At 46.8% G+C, this 14379-nt stretch overlaps 1 long non-coding RNA gene across 1 annotated transcript in view; it reads right to left on the bottom strand.

The window, feature by feature from the left end:
* The window catches only part of LOC144299712 (uncharacterized), a 48609-nt gene extending 42824 nt beyond the window's left edge, over nt 1-5785 (bottom strand). Inside the window, exons 1-2 of the long non-coding RNA XR_013366373.1 lie at nt 5248-5785; nt 3663-3806 (exon numbers count right to left, since the gene is read on the bottom strand). This is a non-coding gene — a long non-coding RNA (uncharacterized LOC144299712). The remainder of the gene's footprint in view (nt 1-3662; nt 3807-5247) is intronic.
* Between the last annotated feature and the right edge of the window lie 8594 nt (nt 5786-14379).

Genomic DNA, 14379 nt, shown 5'->3' with positions numbered 1-14379 from the left:
TATCTTATTTTACTTCCCCCTGAGATTCCTCTTTGGGATTGTTGCATACACCATTCTAACCGTGTAATGATAATCCAAGTATTTATGCTCAGAATAAGTGCAGATTTCCATCTGACAACACAGCCATCAGAAGCTACAAAGGAGACAAGAATTAAATAGGGGGAAATTTAACTCATTTCCAGCTTCTCCTTAATCTTCCTTATCTGTGATTTGCTCAACACCACTTAAAAATCTAGACCTGGCTGCATATTGCCATGGGAAATTTACCCATGACCCAAATGCAAGAAATTAACGAGAAAAGATAAATAAACAAACCAACTAGGCCTTTTTTTTTTTTTTAAGACTTCTAAAAGCCAAGGTGTTCTTTAAAGGATTTGCAAGGATGACTGATGATTGGTAGTTTTGCCTTCTAGTCTGGTGCTAGAACAAACCTCTGCAGAAGGTACCTTTCCACTGTGCTATTATCATCCCATTTAACAGATAAGGACCCTGAGCTCAGAGAGGTTAAGTGATTTGTCCAAGGTCAAATAGAGAGGGAGGTGGACTCAAGATGTGAGCAGAGGTCCTCCCTCTGAAATCCTAATCAAAGGGTTCACTACTCTGCATTTTCTTTCTCTATAGTGAGCTAGAGAGGCTCTCTTTTAATTTCTACTCTGGTGATTAAATAGCATGAATCTACTCCATCTCCAGAATGATGGCCCCAAAAAGGCTTAGAGAGCTGTCCTGTCTCTCTCTTCACCTCGCCCCTGGGCCTTTTCTACTCATCACCAGGCTACACACTCAGGCATCCTCTAAGCATCTCTCTGTGACAGACATCGAGGGCCCTCTACGCCCCTGACACCCATGAGAAGAAGATACTCCAATTTCCAGGGTTGCTCTCATGCCTAGAAAGACCTTGTGAGAGCTAGTGTTTGTTGCTGATTTTTATCAGAAGCCAGGGTACGAGACATGCCTCACTTTTCTCTGAAACCTACTACTAGACAACCACGAGCAGGAGTGCAGCAAGAAGTGGCAAAAGCCCTGCAAGCCTCTGTGGGAGAGTGAGAGGGAGTGGTGGGGAGTATAGAGCCTGCCTCTATACACAGCTTTGACCCATCAGCCCCAGATGAGGCTGACGGGCAGGAGTATGAACCCAGTGTGACCTAAAACACATAGTTTTTCAAAAGGAGCTAGAAATCCAGGTTTCAAGGCAAAATTGATGATTTTTACATGGTGGCCAGCGAGTCAATTTAAAAAATGCAGAATATGCACACATCCCTTCTGAGTTAGACGTGGCCTGCAGTCTGCACGTGTGTGACCTCTGTTCTGGGATCAGGCACTGATTAATGCCAGTGAAGATCATGTCAGCCTCATGGCAACCTTTTCAAACAGTCAACTCATTGGATTTCACGACTCACAAAAATGTCAAGGCTTTTTCACACACACATTGCCATTAAGCCGTGTCTCCCAAAATCTCTGCTAGGGAAGACTTTTTTTTTTTTTTTAAGACACTAAAGTAAGACCTTTCCTCATCTTGTTAGCTTAGGTCAAGTTTCCAGTCGCTGTAAATCATTGTGTTCTTCTAGATTCTGGACCCATAGGAATTCCCCACAATGCCCCTCCACCCCCAACTTGCTCCCAGCCCTGAGATCAAAAGTCAATTTTGTTTTCATGTTATCACAATTTACCTTTTCCCAAATTCACACTTTCTCACTTTGCAAACCTCAATGCACAGAATTTCCCCCATCTGCACTCTTCCCGTGCAGAATTTCTGGTGCTGATGAGTGTCTACTGCTGGATAGGCCCCTGGACTATCCCACGTTGGCAGAGGAAACGCACAACTCTGTGGCTACTGCCAGTCCTCTAGCAGTGGCGGGGAGATGGAGCCGTAGGGCTCGCATCATAGCTATGAAAAATTCAATACAGCTAATTAACTAAGTCCTCTGGGTTTACACCGGCCCAAAGATTTGGAACAGAACCTGGCATGGCCCAGAAAAGTGATTAAGCAACTGGGCTTGGTAACCAGCAGGCTCAGTGTGTTCCTCTGAAGGTCAGGCTCTACTTTCTGGAAAGAAAGCCCCATCTTCATGCAACCACAAGAGTGACCATGGAGCACTCAGCTACTGTTTTCCAAAGTGGTTTGTCTATCGAGCTGGGGCAGAGGATATGTTCACTATGATTCTATGAGTGAATCAGAGTCCAGCCCTCCATGGGCCTAGCCTTGCCTCTGGAGAGGAGAGTCCTTCAGGGCAGGAGAGTGGGGACCCCAGCCTGGGGGCTCTCGGGAAGAAGCACGGGCTTGGGGAGCTGCACAGGTGAGCCAGTTGTTGGGGCCACGGCAGCCTACGTACACGGATACAGCCTCTCTCAAAACACTGCTGATTCTTATCACTCTTCAGTGACAATGACGTGGGAGCAAGAAATAATGTGCATTGTCAAAGGCAACAGAGGGAAATGAATCATCAGCCCTTTTGTTGCTGTTTTTGCCGGCCAACAAAAACGCGGTGCAGATTTTTCTAAATTTGGATTATTCTAGGCCTCAGGCTTGTTGAATCACACATGCCCCGAGGAGCAGGACTGCCGGAAGCCCCAGGGTTTTAAGCAACATCACCTTCTGTCTTGAGGGAGAATTAATGTTCCAAGACCAGGAACGGGCTGTGCCAAATTTGAGTTTCCTTAGGATCCTTCTTATTTTTTAAATATGCCTCTTAGCAGTCTCATTGCTCTTTACCAAGAGCATCTCTGGCTTATGGCACTGCCTCCTCCGAAGCCTCCAACAAAGGCTAGCATACAACATCTGCAAACCAGCCCCTCCCACACCTTTGCTACGACAGAATGTCCTGCAGGCTTCTATACCAGGTGAAGATCTTAAGCCTGAGACCAAGTCTCCTTCAATGTCTACACCAGAGGCCGTGGAATGTCAGGGCAGACAGAGCTCCCAGCATTGTTTTTTCCTAAAATGAATCAATGGATGGGCCCTTGGGGCTCCCTTAGCAACCCAAGGGAGAAGCTTCAAGTCCTTTCTCCAGGAGGTGTCCACTGCAAAAGGAAATGGACAACCAGTGTGCCAACCAAACATCGGCAGAAACTCAAAGTTTGCTGGTTCACACAGACCCCTGCAAAGAACACGGAAAGAAATGGTGTGCTGGTTCCTGGCTGAATGTGACATCATACCTCCAGCTTATCAGAATGATAAAACCAGCAGAAATGCCCCACAGCCGGTCTTCCTAAACTGGGAGATGGATCCCACTGGTAAGACTCACAGCAGGTGGCACATTGATTAACATGTTGTCATTAGTCATTGAATGGAATGCGAATTTCAAAAAAAAAAAAAGTACATCAAGCTCATGATTTTCTTGTCATATAGTGAGGCTAAAATTGATTTACAAGTTTAAAAAAGGGAATCATTTAAGGAAAATGTGGTAGGAAATAATACATGACATGGGGAATTGGCAGAAGTAGGGAAGATAGTACTTGGAGAGGGAGAGACAGAGAATTATTTCTGTTCAAGAGACTGGGGGTCCCCTCTGTGGAGAGGGTATAGATAGGCCCCCTCTAGAGGGGTCAGCCCCCCACTCCTTGGTGTGGTCACCCTCGCTCCAGCCCAATGAGACCCTGGGACAGAGGGAAGGGCCCCCAGAGGACCGGACCCCTGGCAGGCCCGACGGTCAGGACCCTTGTACCTTCACAACATCTTCGTCCGCAGACCTGCACTCCACAGCCTCTGACACGTCCACCACGGAGCCGTCCTCCTGAATGCCCACGACCTTGACAGGAACCGACACGGCCTTCCCGGTGAGGACAGCTGTGTTCAGCACCTCCGTGTCCTGCACAGGAGAGCAGAGGGTGTAGGTCACACACGGGGAAGCCCATGAGCAGGCTGGGGCCGCCAGCCAGACCATTTCCACCTTAGCTCATGCCCTGCCACTAAAACCACGTCTGCGTGGACCAACTCCCCAGGTCGTGCGACACGGCAATTCCGGAGTCGGGAGCATTTCATCCCAGCCTGAGCTCAGGAAGCCTGACGGCTAGACCTCCTTCTCCACCCCCAGGGGCAGGGGCATCATCCTATCCCCCCACAACCCCTCCTGCCACCCCACCCCACCCCACATCCCAGCCTAAAACCAGGCTCACACGCTGCACAGGGTGCCTTCCAACATTCGCCAAATCTCACTCAAGGGTCACTTGGTAAGTGATAGCTTGTGCTTATTAAAACAATGAACATGGTGCTCAGTGCAGTTTCAATTTAAGAAGACAAATAATAGGGCACCTGGATGGCTCAGTCAGTTAAGTGGCCAACTCTGGATTCATCTCAGGTCATGATCTCAGGGTAGTGGGATTGAGCCCTGCATGGTCTCTGAGCTCAGCCCAGAGTCTGCTCGTCCTTCTCCCTCTGCTCCCCAACCCCCATATCTCTCTCTCTCTCTCTCTCTCTCTCTCAAATAAATAAATAAAATATTTTAAAAAGAAGACAAATAAGAGCACAAGTAACAGAAGAGAACTAACTAGTCCCAGAATATCAACCTCTGCACCCCTGACCTGACCCAGGATCCTTCTTCCCCACCAAGCCTCCATGTGCCCCCAGTCCCCTCTAGCCCAGGGATCTGTGAACATGTTAGTTTCTCTCTTCCTCTGCCGATCCCTGGGGTCCTGTAGGATCTACCTTTATGACTTCTGTCTCACCTGTTACATTCTTGCCATCTCCATGGCCACCCCCACCCCTACAGAGAGACTGTCCTCACTAGGACAGCCACAACGGCCTCCAACCCATGTCCTGTGTTCACTCTCCCCATGACAGTTGAAGAGATTCTTTTTCATCTCAATAGAATTCAGATCATTTCTCTCCTAGATTCAAACTCTTTGAAAGCATCCTACTGTTTATTCTTAAGATAAAGCCCATGCTCCCTGCCAGTGGTGATCTGACCCTGGCCCACCCTCCGGCTCTCTCACCCTTCCTCCTGTTCCTCCTCACAGACTTCTCTTACTTCTCTCCACGGTAGCACACACTCAGCATGCCTCCCGCTCTTACCCATGCAGAGCCCTCCACCATACCTGCCTCTGCTCCGGCCATCTCAGCCTCCATGCCCACTTCTTCAGAGGAATAGGGCTTTTCTGCCCTCCACAGTGTGAATGAGCGCTGCCTTAGCCTGTCCTGCACAGTAATGACCACCACAGCTCACCTTATGTTTATCTTGTGTTTGTGTTTCCATCTCTAATGACTCATTAGACTGTAAACTCCCCAAGTGCCTCAGCCCCCTTTGTTCTGACCTGTGTTGCATCTACAGAACCGGGGATGGTATCTGGTGTGCAGAAGAGAGGTCACATGTGTGGGCTCTGGAACTGGACTGTCTGGGTTTGAAGCTAGCCCAGCCTCTGTTCCAATGGATCTGCAGTCATGGAAAACCTGACTCAAGTGAAATGATCCAACACGGGTCTAATTATGCCTCTTACATAACCAGAGTCTGGAGGACCGTGGCTGCTGCCTCTGGTCCAGTGACTCCCCGAGGTCAGGGCTACTTCTCTGCCGTTCTCTTGGCCACTCCCTCATGTAGCAAGATGGCATCCGTCACACCAGCCATCTGCCCACTGTCTACACAGGGAGAAGGCAGGATGGAGAGTACACCTGCTGTGCCTGCTCCTTTTCATCAGAAGTCCAAAGCTTGTCACACGGCCAGCCCACCTGCAGAGGAGGCTGGGAAAGTGGGCATCTGGAGTAGAGTTGGCAGTGGAGTAGGAGTGTGTAAATGGCTTTTTATAGTCCACTACCAGGTCTGCCACGAGTTATTTACTTCTCCCTGTGCCTGAGATCCCTGGAATACAGAGATAATAAAAATATATACCATCAAGATTTAATGAAAATGTGCAAAGCTTAGAACATTATATGCTCATTGGCATATAATGAGCAGCAAGAGCTCAATAACTGTAGGTCTTGCAGTAGATGCTATGAGAGATTGCTTCTATGAATGAATGAATGAAAGACCACCAGGCAGGTTCACAAAGGGACTCTAGTGAAGATGCTCTTCCACGCTTGTCCAAGAGAAAGAGTCAACAGGAGAAACCGATGGGAAACTGGGCCACAGCAGCGAGATCCTCGGAATACTCAACAGTAGGCTCCACCAGAATCAACCCAACGGATGATCATTTCAAGTGCTCCCTTCACTCTTGGAGCCCCTAGTCTCAGCTCAGGCACTAAGTGGGTCCACAGTCATCTTCTTCAATCAGCCCTAATTGTCCCCAGACACAGAATGGGTAAAAGAATGTCCAACAAAATGACAGGAGCGGCAGATGCTTACAGAGCACTGACACCCCACTAGCTGCTGGCCAAGCACCTCATATTCAATTTCTCTGCTGGACTTCCCCACGATACTACAGGCGATGATTATAGTTATTACTCCCATCTTACAGGCGATTTGTTCTTTGTTGGTAATAAACTTGCAAATAAAAGCAACTTGTAAAAAAAAAAAGTAACTTATTAACAAAATACAGTTTTGGAATAAATATTTGAAAGCCATTATCAATTAAATCTGCAAAGGATAAATAATTATCTTTTTAGAAATATGGATTCTCTCCTCTGGATTCGTTCATGCATTCATTCATTTGTTTATTTGCTTCTTCATTCCTGCATGGTGACCTTGTTAAAGGACATTTTCAACTTCCCATGTGTGCAGGCCTGCCCTTGGGCCCCTGGGGAGCTTCACATTAACATTTACCACAGTCAAGATTATTCCCCAAAACCTCAAGCAGAGGCTCTGTTTTAACCCCAAACACACATAGGTCTGCTTCCCTTAAAAAAAAAAAAAAAAAAAAAAAAAAGAGGGGCCTCTGGATGTCTCAATGGTTGAGCATCTGCCTTTGGCTCAGGTCGTGATCCTGGGGTCCTGGGATCAAGTATTGAGTTCCACATCGGGCTTCCCTGCATGGAGCCTGCTACTCCCTCTGCCTGTGTCTCTGCCTCTCTCTTTGTGTCTCATGAATAAATAAATAAAATCTTTTTTTTTTTTAAAAAAAGAAGCATTCCGAATATAAAGAAAAAACAAAAACAAATCTCTCTAGGTCCCATAAGATTAAAGTCGCATCATCTTGGGATGCCTGGGTGGCTCTGGGTTGAGCGTCTGCCTTCCATTCAGGGTGTGATCCAGAGTCTTGGGGATCGAGTCCCACATCGGGCTCCTTGCATGGAGCCTGCTTCTCCCTCTGCCTGTGTCTCTGCCTCTCTCTCTGTGTCTCTCATAAATCAATCAATCAATCAATCAATCCTAAAAAATAAGTGGCATCACCTTGCACCTACTTAAAACATAAGATAAATAAAGTTTGTAATTTCTGGAATGTCCTTCATTGTGATGATTTGTAACTCTAAGTGAAAAAACGTCTATTACCCTGCACCTAATGTTCCTTCTCCAGACCACTCTCTTTTTTGGGAAAATCGTATATTCTGGCCAGCTGTCCTAATTTGGGCTTGACTAAAACTCTTTTCCTTTTCTTTACAATTTTAAAAAAGATTTGTTCATTTTGCATCAAAAACCTGAATGCACTTTTGGAGAAAATCACAATGGTATATAAGATGCAGCCCAAATGACAGAGATTTCCATTCTTCCCAGGGAAAGGAAATATATATACAGCTGCATTGAAGGTGGACGGCATGAAGAGAAGTCATGGTGGGAATCGATATCTGAACTCACCAAATGCAGGATAACCATATGGATATAGGAATGTTCACATTGTCTACAGAGAACAAGATGTCACCTTGTTTCAGCAATAAAGAGCCAAATTCAACTTGTTGCCTGCAGACTGAGGAGGCTCCCAGGGGAAATCTGAAATTGCCCCCTGCCCTCAGGAGGAAGGAGGCAGTACCCTCCTGATGCCAGGCGACACGTGTGACAAGCAAGAGAATTTCATTCCAGGCTGGTCTTGGGTGAGAGACTCTCTTGCCAGTACCTTGGGGCTCATGGAGGGGCCTCCGTGGGTATTCCGGCACTGTCCACACAGTCCAGTGCCACATGCCCCTCAAAGCCATGGCCTGGAAACCAGCTCCCACCATGGGAAATGGGGGTAGAGCCCCATCCCAAGGACTAGAGTGTGAGGGCCTCCTAAGGCCCGGACCAGGCACAGGTCAGCCAGGGTCATGCCCTCTCCATCATTCAATTGTGAGCATTGCTTGTATGTTTTCTGTGCACACTGGCAAACTATTAGGTTCCCTGCCCCCCCAGTATTGACCTCCCTGCAGTATTTTGCCCACCCTACATCTCTCCTCCTCCTCCTCCTAATAGCAACCTGAAGGGTGCTGATACTTTCTGCGCAGGGTGGGTAGGGGCCCGTGACCCAACTTTGGCTAGGGCACTCTCTTGAGTGACTGTTTCAAGTGAAACTGAAGAACAACAGAACCTATTCCTGAAAATAATGACAGGGTTCCTGGTTCCAGCCGTACCTGAAGCCTGTCATCCCAGAAGTTTTAGCCTTTTACTTAGTGTGATTGGCTCTTGATTTTGCATGTTTTGTTTTGTTCTGTTTTGACACTTACAGCTGAAAGCATTCTCACAAAGAATGAACCCAGGCTCCCCTCCAACACCAGGGAAACAGAGTAGACCTTCACTAGTCTCTGCCCACTAGACACTCACTTCCAAGAGGGCCTGCAGTGATTTCCCAGACACAGTTTCAAAGAGAAGTGACAAGTTTATAAGCAAAACAAAACCCACTATTGATCCAGGCTTATGCTTTTCTTACAAATTTCTTTGCAACTGTGTTCACCTATTTCCACTTTCTCATGACTCAGATGTTTACACCTATTTTTCCAAATGTCCACAAACAGCCTCTCAGGAATTCTTGCCTACCTTTGGCACAGTAATAATCCTCTTTTCCCGTTTAAATATTTCACTTAAATCATCCCGCAATGCCTGAGACTTCAAACAATTCACCATCTATCAAAAGACAAGTCTTTTACTCTGCTCCTATTTGTGCAAGCTTTGAGTTTTATGCCTTGAAAGCATATTTATGTCCCTTTATGGGGATCAATTTCCATTATGATTGCATGATATTCTGAGCGGAAAGACAATATATGTCTTGGCAGTTTATGCACTGAGAGGCGTGAATGCGGAGTCGTGGGAAGGCTCATCATACCTCCGTGTGAGTACTGAGTTCCACTGCACAAGTGGTGGGAAGTGGACAATATAAGTTCTGTGCAAGAAGTGATCTGCCAGTACCAGAAACTCCAATGAGTGGATCTAGTACAGGACCCCTTCAACAACTTCTCTGACCAGCTGACATTTTTCCAGAGGGAGAAGTAACATTGGACACAAAGGTCACAGTTAGAACATATAGATGCTCAGAGCTTGGGGCTCCAGTAGCTCTAAGAGTATGACATCTCCCTTTGTGTTATTCAGACGGTCACATATTCTTAAATGACACTATTAACACCAATAGTGTCTCAATCCGAGGTGACAACTGAATCTAGAGGGATCTCAGAGCTAGAAAGAAGTGCTAGAAAGAATTTGTTATCCGTAGACACCTGTCTTCAAGAAGGGAAGGGAGCCATGACTCCTTTTTCTGTGTGTGGAAATTGATGGTCTGGTGGGCTCATTGAACTACCACAGCCAACATAAAAGTAAAGGAGATCGGGAGCATCCTGGGCTTCCGTGTCCTGGAGCCGCATACTAGCACCACACACTCAAGATGGGGGGAAAAAAGGAAGAAAACAAAACCCATGACTCTGATGTAAGTGAGTATCTGGTATGTGCCAGGAGTCATTACAATGATACGCCATCCTGTGTAATCTCTGTTAACAAATTTACGATGTTGGTTCTATTTACACCTTCATTTTATCCAGAACTCAGGATTGGTAGAAGCTCTAAATGGTAAGGAAAATGGATGGACTGCCCAGCATTTCAGCTTCTGGGAATTCACTTAGAGAAAAAAATGTCATACAGGAAGCCTGTTAGGGATGCTCACTGGAGCACTGGTTCTAACATGAATATGTCCATGAGTGAGGGAAGTGCCTAATGAACTGGTGTGTGTGTATGTGTGTGCTAGGACTTTTTAAAAAGATTTTTTAAAAATTTATTTATTTGAGAAAGAGAAAGCATGAGCAAGGGAGTGGCAGAGGCAGAGGGAGAAGCAGATTCCCTGCCAAGCAGGGAGCCTGATGTGGGGCTCCATCCCAGGACCCCAGGATCATAACCTGAGCTGAAAGCAGATGCTTCATGACTGAGCCCCCCAGGTGCCCCTGTGTTAGGACTCTAAGCAGCAGGTAAAAGGTTGGTGCTGTTGGAGCCACATATAGGTCAAGAGCAGGTTGGCATCAAGCTCTTGGCGTCTGAAACCAGGTCCTGCTGCTTCTGACTTCTACGACCATGGGAACGTCACTTCATCTCTCATACGATCTCAGCTGTACAACAGGATGTTTTTCAATGGATTTCTGGGGATCCATGAGGTCAACAAAGCAGGTGTGTCCACCTGCTCTTGGGAGCACACGGCTGGATGGCCTTCCTGTCCTCTCTGGATGTGGATGTTTGGCCAATGAACTGAGTGCGGTGATGAGCTCATTCCCAAGCAGAAACTCTAAAAGCACAAGAGCCTCCCATCTCTGCCATGGTGACGGTGATGGTGACGGTGGCTGCCTGAGTGGCCTGGGCCCAGGGTGAGGATGGCGCAGAGCGGAGCTCCGGCCAGCCTGTGCTGGCCATGGCAAGTGAGCAAGAACGAGCCTCTGCTGCTCCAACTGTTAAATTTTAGGGATTACAAGTAGCATTTGAACACATGACTCTGACTGTAATCTTGGCCGAAAGGCAAAGCGAAAACAAAGCCTGAAATAAATAATAAATCCTATTAGTAGCATTTTTCCATGGATAGGAATGAGCAATTCCCAAACTGTCTTCATGTCCCAGGGTCAGACGAGTTGGTGCACTGAGCGCCGGGGGGGAGCCGGGCATCTCCCTGATGGAGAAGTGGATATGGGGCAGTCGGGCAGCGGGGAGGACAGCTGCACCCCTGGGTCCGGGGCAGAGCTGGGTGGAGAAGAACAGGCGGAGGGGAGGTGGAGAGAACACACTCTTGTTTTTTTGCATAGTTTAAATGTTTTTAAATATAGTTTAATTTTTTAAATAGATTGAGGTATAATGTATTTATTGAGGTGTAATTGTTACACATGTGTTGGAACAAAGTTAGTGGGACAGCCGGACAACGACTCCTGTGGAGATGGGTAGAAAAATGGGGGAAATGACGGTCAGGGAGATGACAGAAAGAAAGAGGGAGAGTACATACGAGGGCAAGTCCTGGTCTGTGTCGCCTGCATGGTGAATTCTGCTTCCTCCGACGTAGTGGAGTCCACGTGCACTCGTGCCGCAGCTGACGGCAGGCGTGATCGTGGAGGGGTCCCCTCTGATTCCTCTCTCGCACCTCAGTGTTACAAAGCTCTGCTTAATTCCAAAGGTTACTCTGTTATGTGAAATAAATCTCCTTATACATCTTGGGCTAAATTAAAATTTAATCAATCTTCAGATTGCCACAGAACCAGCAAGCAAATGACAGCTGCTCAGTTAAAACTCAAACCTGATTAGATGCACCATTGAGAGGAATTCTCCAGAGGAAACTCGAGTGGGGTTATTGAGACTGCCGTCCACAATAATGACTGTGTTTAAATATGAATAAACCCTTCTGTGTATTTTCCCGGGGACAGGCTGGTGCCGTGGTGACTGCAGTGGGCAGGGGAGCCTTGGCTCTGGGCTCAGGCTGATCCCTGTCCATCCATCTGGCCCTCCCCATGGAGGGACAGAGAAAGTGGAAGACAGGCCAGGAAAACACAGGGAGGGAGAGATGGGGCCTGGGGGAGAAGAAAGATGTCCGCATAAGGAGAGAAAGAGGACACGCAGGCTTAAATGAAGTCAGGAAGAGACACATTACAGGCTTCATGACAAACCAAGGAAAGGCATCAACTGCATCAGGAACAAGACACCAAGTGAGAAGCAAATCAAGCAAGGCCAGGAGCTCGTGAGTCAACGGCACGATGACAGCCAGACCCCAAGTGACAGACAGAAAGACCCACAGGTGGCAAGAAAGACAGAACAAAGAAACAGACAGGTCTTACACCTCCCAAGTCAGGGCCTCGCTGCTCTGAACAAAGCAGACAGCCTCTCTGGTAGCTCCATGGCAAGAATATGGTGTCGTCAGGGATCACGGACCACTGGGCTCCGTGACCATCCAGCTGACGCTGAGTGAGCTCTGGCCCGTCCATGGCTGCGACATAATGACAAGGCCAGGAGGCCGGCGAAAGCATCCCTCCAAGTGCACAGCACCGGTCAGGGTCTATCTAGAAAGTCACATCCACCATCCATCTGAGGGACAAGATGTGTGCTGCCGGGGCAGAAGGCTCCGGGAAAGGCAACCCCAAGGAATAGGAGGCATGGCGGAGTGCTCACGATGTGTACTGCTCATGCCTTGCACAGTTTATGGAATGCCCACAGCAAATCAGGAGAAGCTCTTAGTTATCTCACATTACAAATGAAGACATGAAGACAGCTTGCCCAAGATCAATCATGAGATGCTGGACCTGGTTCTCAAAGCCAGGAGATCACACTCTCCAACACTACACCGTTTGGCTTACCAATAGAATAATACACTGGCAATGCCTGAAACCCATCTCACACTTCCTCTGTGCCGCTGCTGCACCAAGCACCTTACACATACTATCTCATTAATCCACAGAGAGGGAGCACCCCCACCCCCGACTCTTTGCTTCCCTCTTTACACACAACTTATGCTATTTTTTGTACACTTACAGCCATCTCTAAAGTATGTATTCAGTTACTTGTTTAAGATCCGTCTTACCCATTAAACTCAATCCTTAGCTTTCCACTTTCCCATGAAGATAACCCCAAGAGGGATTCACTGCTACCAGATTTTCCCTGTCCCCCATCAATATAAAACCAGATGAAATATATGACATAGCTGTAATCACATATAACACCGTGGGTAGCACAAGATCGTGGTCGTTGAAAGAAAGGGATGGCATCAGGTGAGCCCTCCAGTTATCACAACTGAGCATCTGCAGGCAGCTTCCAGGCAGCAGCTTGAAGAGGAAGAGACCACGCAGGATGCAGGAGTCAGGCTGGGATCCGAGAGGCTGAGAGTAAAGGTGAAGGTAGTTAAAGTAACTGGGATGGAAGGAAGGTACCTGGACAGAGATCTGAACACCTGCAGAGAGGTCCCCTTTTCTCTCTCACTGTGTGGTGTCTCTGCATGTAGATGGGTTGAGGCTCCCAAGGACAAGAAGAGCACAACCAAAAGCCGTAAGTTGAACTGGTTCCCTGACTCAGATGAGACTGGTACTGTCCAGATGAAGGGACCGTATCATACAGTGTGTATTGGGTAGGGTCATCAGATGGGTTATACCTTTAAAATAGGATGAAATTAGCCCTAGAACTGAGGCTGCTCTGCACCTGCCCTAGTGAAGCTTAAAAATAAGTCTCCAAAGACTAAAATGATCTGTAAGTAATTTAATATTATGCTAGAAAAAAGTCCAATGCTGATGACAGAAATACATTGGAATCTATGTCTGTACAGTGTAGAATTCACAATATCCAGGAGCCAATAAGAAAACACCATGCATGAAGAAAAAGCATAAAAATATGACCCATGGCCAGCAAAGAAAATCAATCAATAGAAACAGATCCGAGGATGATCAAGATCATCAAACTAGCAAACAAGGACCTTAAAATAGTTCCTATTAATATCAACTATATGCTGTAAGGAAAATAAAATGAAGGAAAGCATGGACATGACAAGGTGAGAAATAAAAGGTATAATAAAAGACTCAAATAGAAATTCAAGAGATGGAAAATACAGTATTTGAATTGAAAAATGCACCAGATGGGATTAACAGAAGATTATACACTTCAAGGGAAAATAATATGATGACATAGCAATGGAAAATATGCAAAATAAATATTCCCATCTGCTATTGAAACTCAAAAGCAGATTTTGTGTTAATACACAAACAAATACGCATGGATATGTTCCAGTAAAACTTTATTTACAAAACCAAGCAGTGGGCCAGATTTAGCCCAATGTCCTAGTTTACTGACCCCTGCTCTGGATGATTGTCCTTCTGAGTTCATCAAAACCACTTCTCCTCAAAGCTGTCCGATATTAATCAGTTGCAACTCCAGCCTTTCTGTTTTTCAAGATAAAAATCATAGTGTCAGCATTCTCTCGTACCCAATATGGAAGTCACGAACAAATCTTTTCAGATCTTCCTTCCAGATTATGACCACTCTCTACCAACTCCACCTCCAAAACTAGGTCCTTGGATGAGGCCACCATAAGCTCCCTGCTCTATGGCGGCAGCACTCTCCCAAGCAGTCCTGGCTTCTGCTCTAATTCCCCATCATTCTTTGCTCAGCATGGCAGTCA

Source organism: Canis aureus, chromosome 27, assembly GCF_053574225.1.
Source record: "Canis aureus isolate CA01 chromosome 27, VMU_Caureus_v.1.0, whole genome shotgun sequence".
Lineage (NCBI taxonomy): Eukaryota > Metazoa > Chordata > Mammalia > Carnivora > Canidae > Canis > Canis aureus.
The sequence above is the reverse complement of the archived record's forward strand: the minus strand, read 5'-3'. Positions and strand labels throughout refer to the sequence as shown.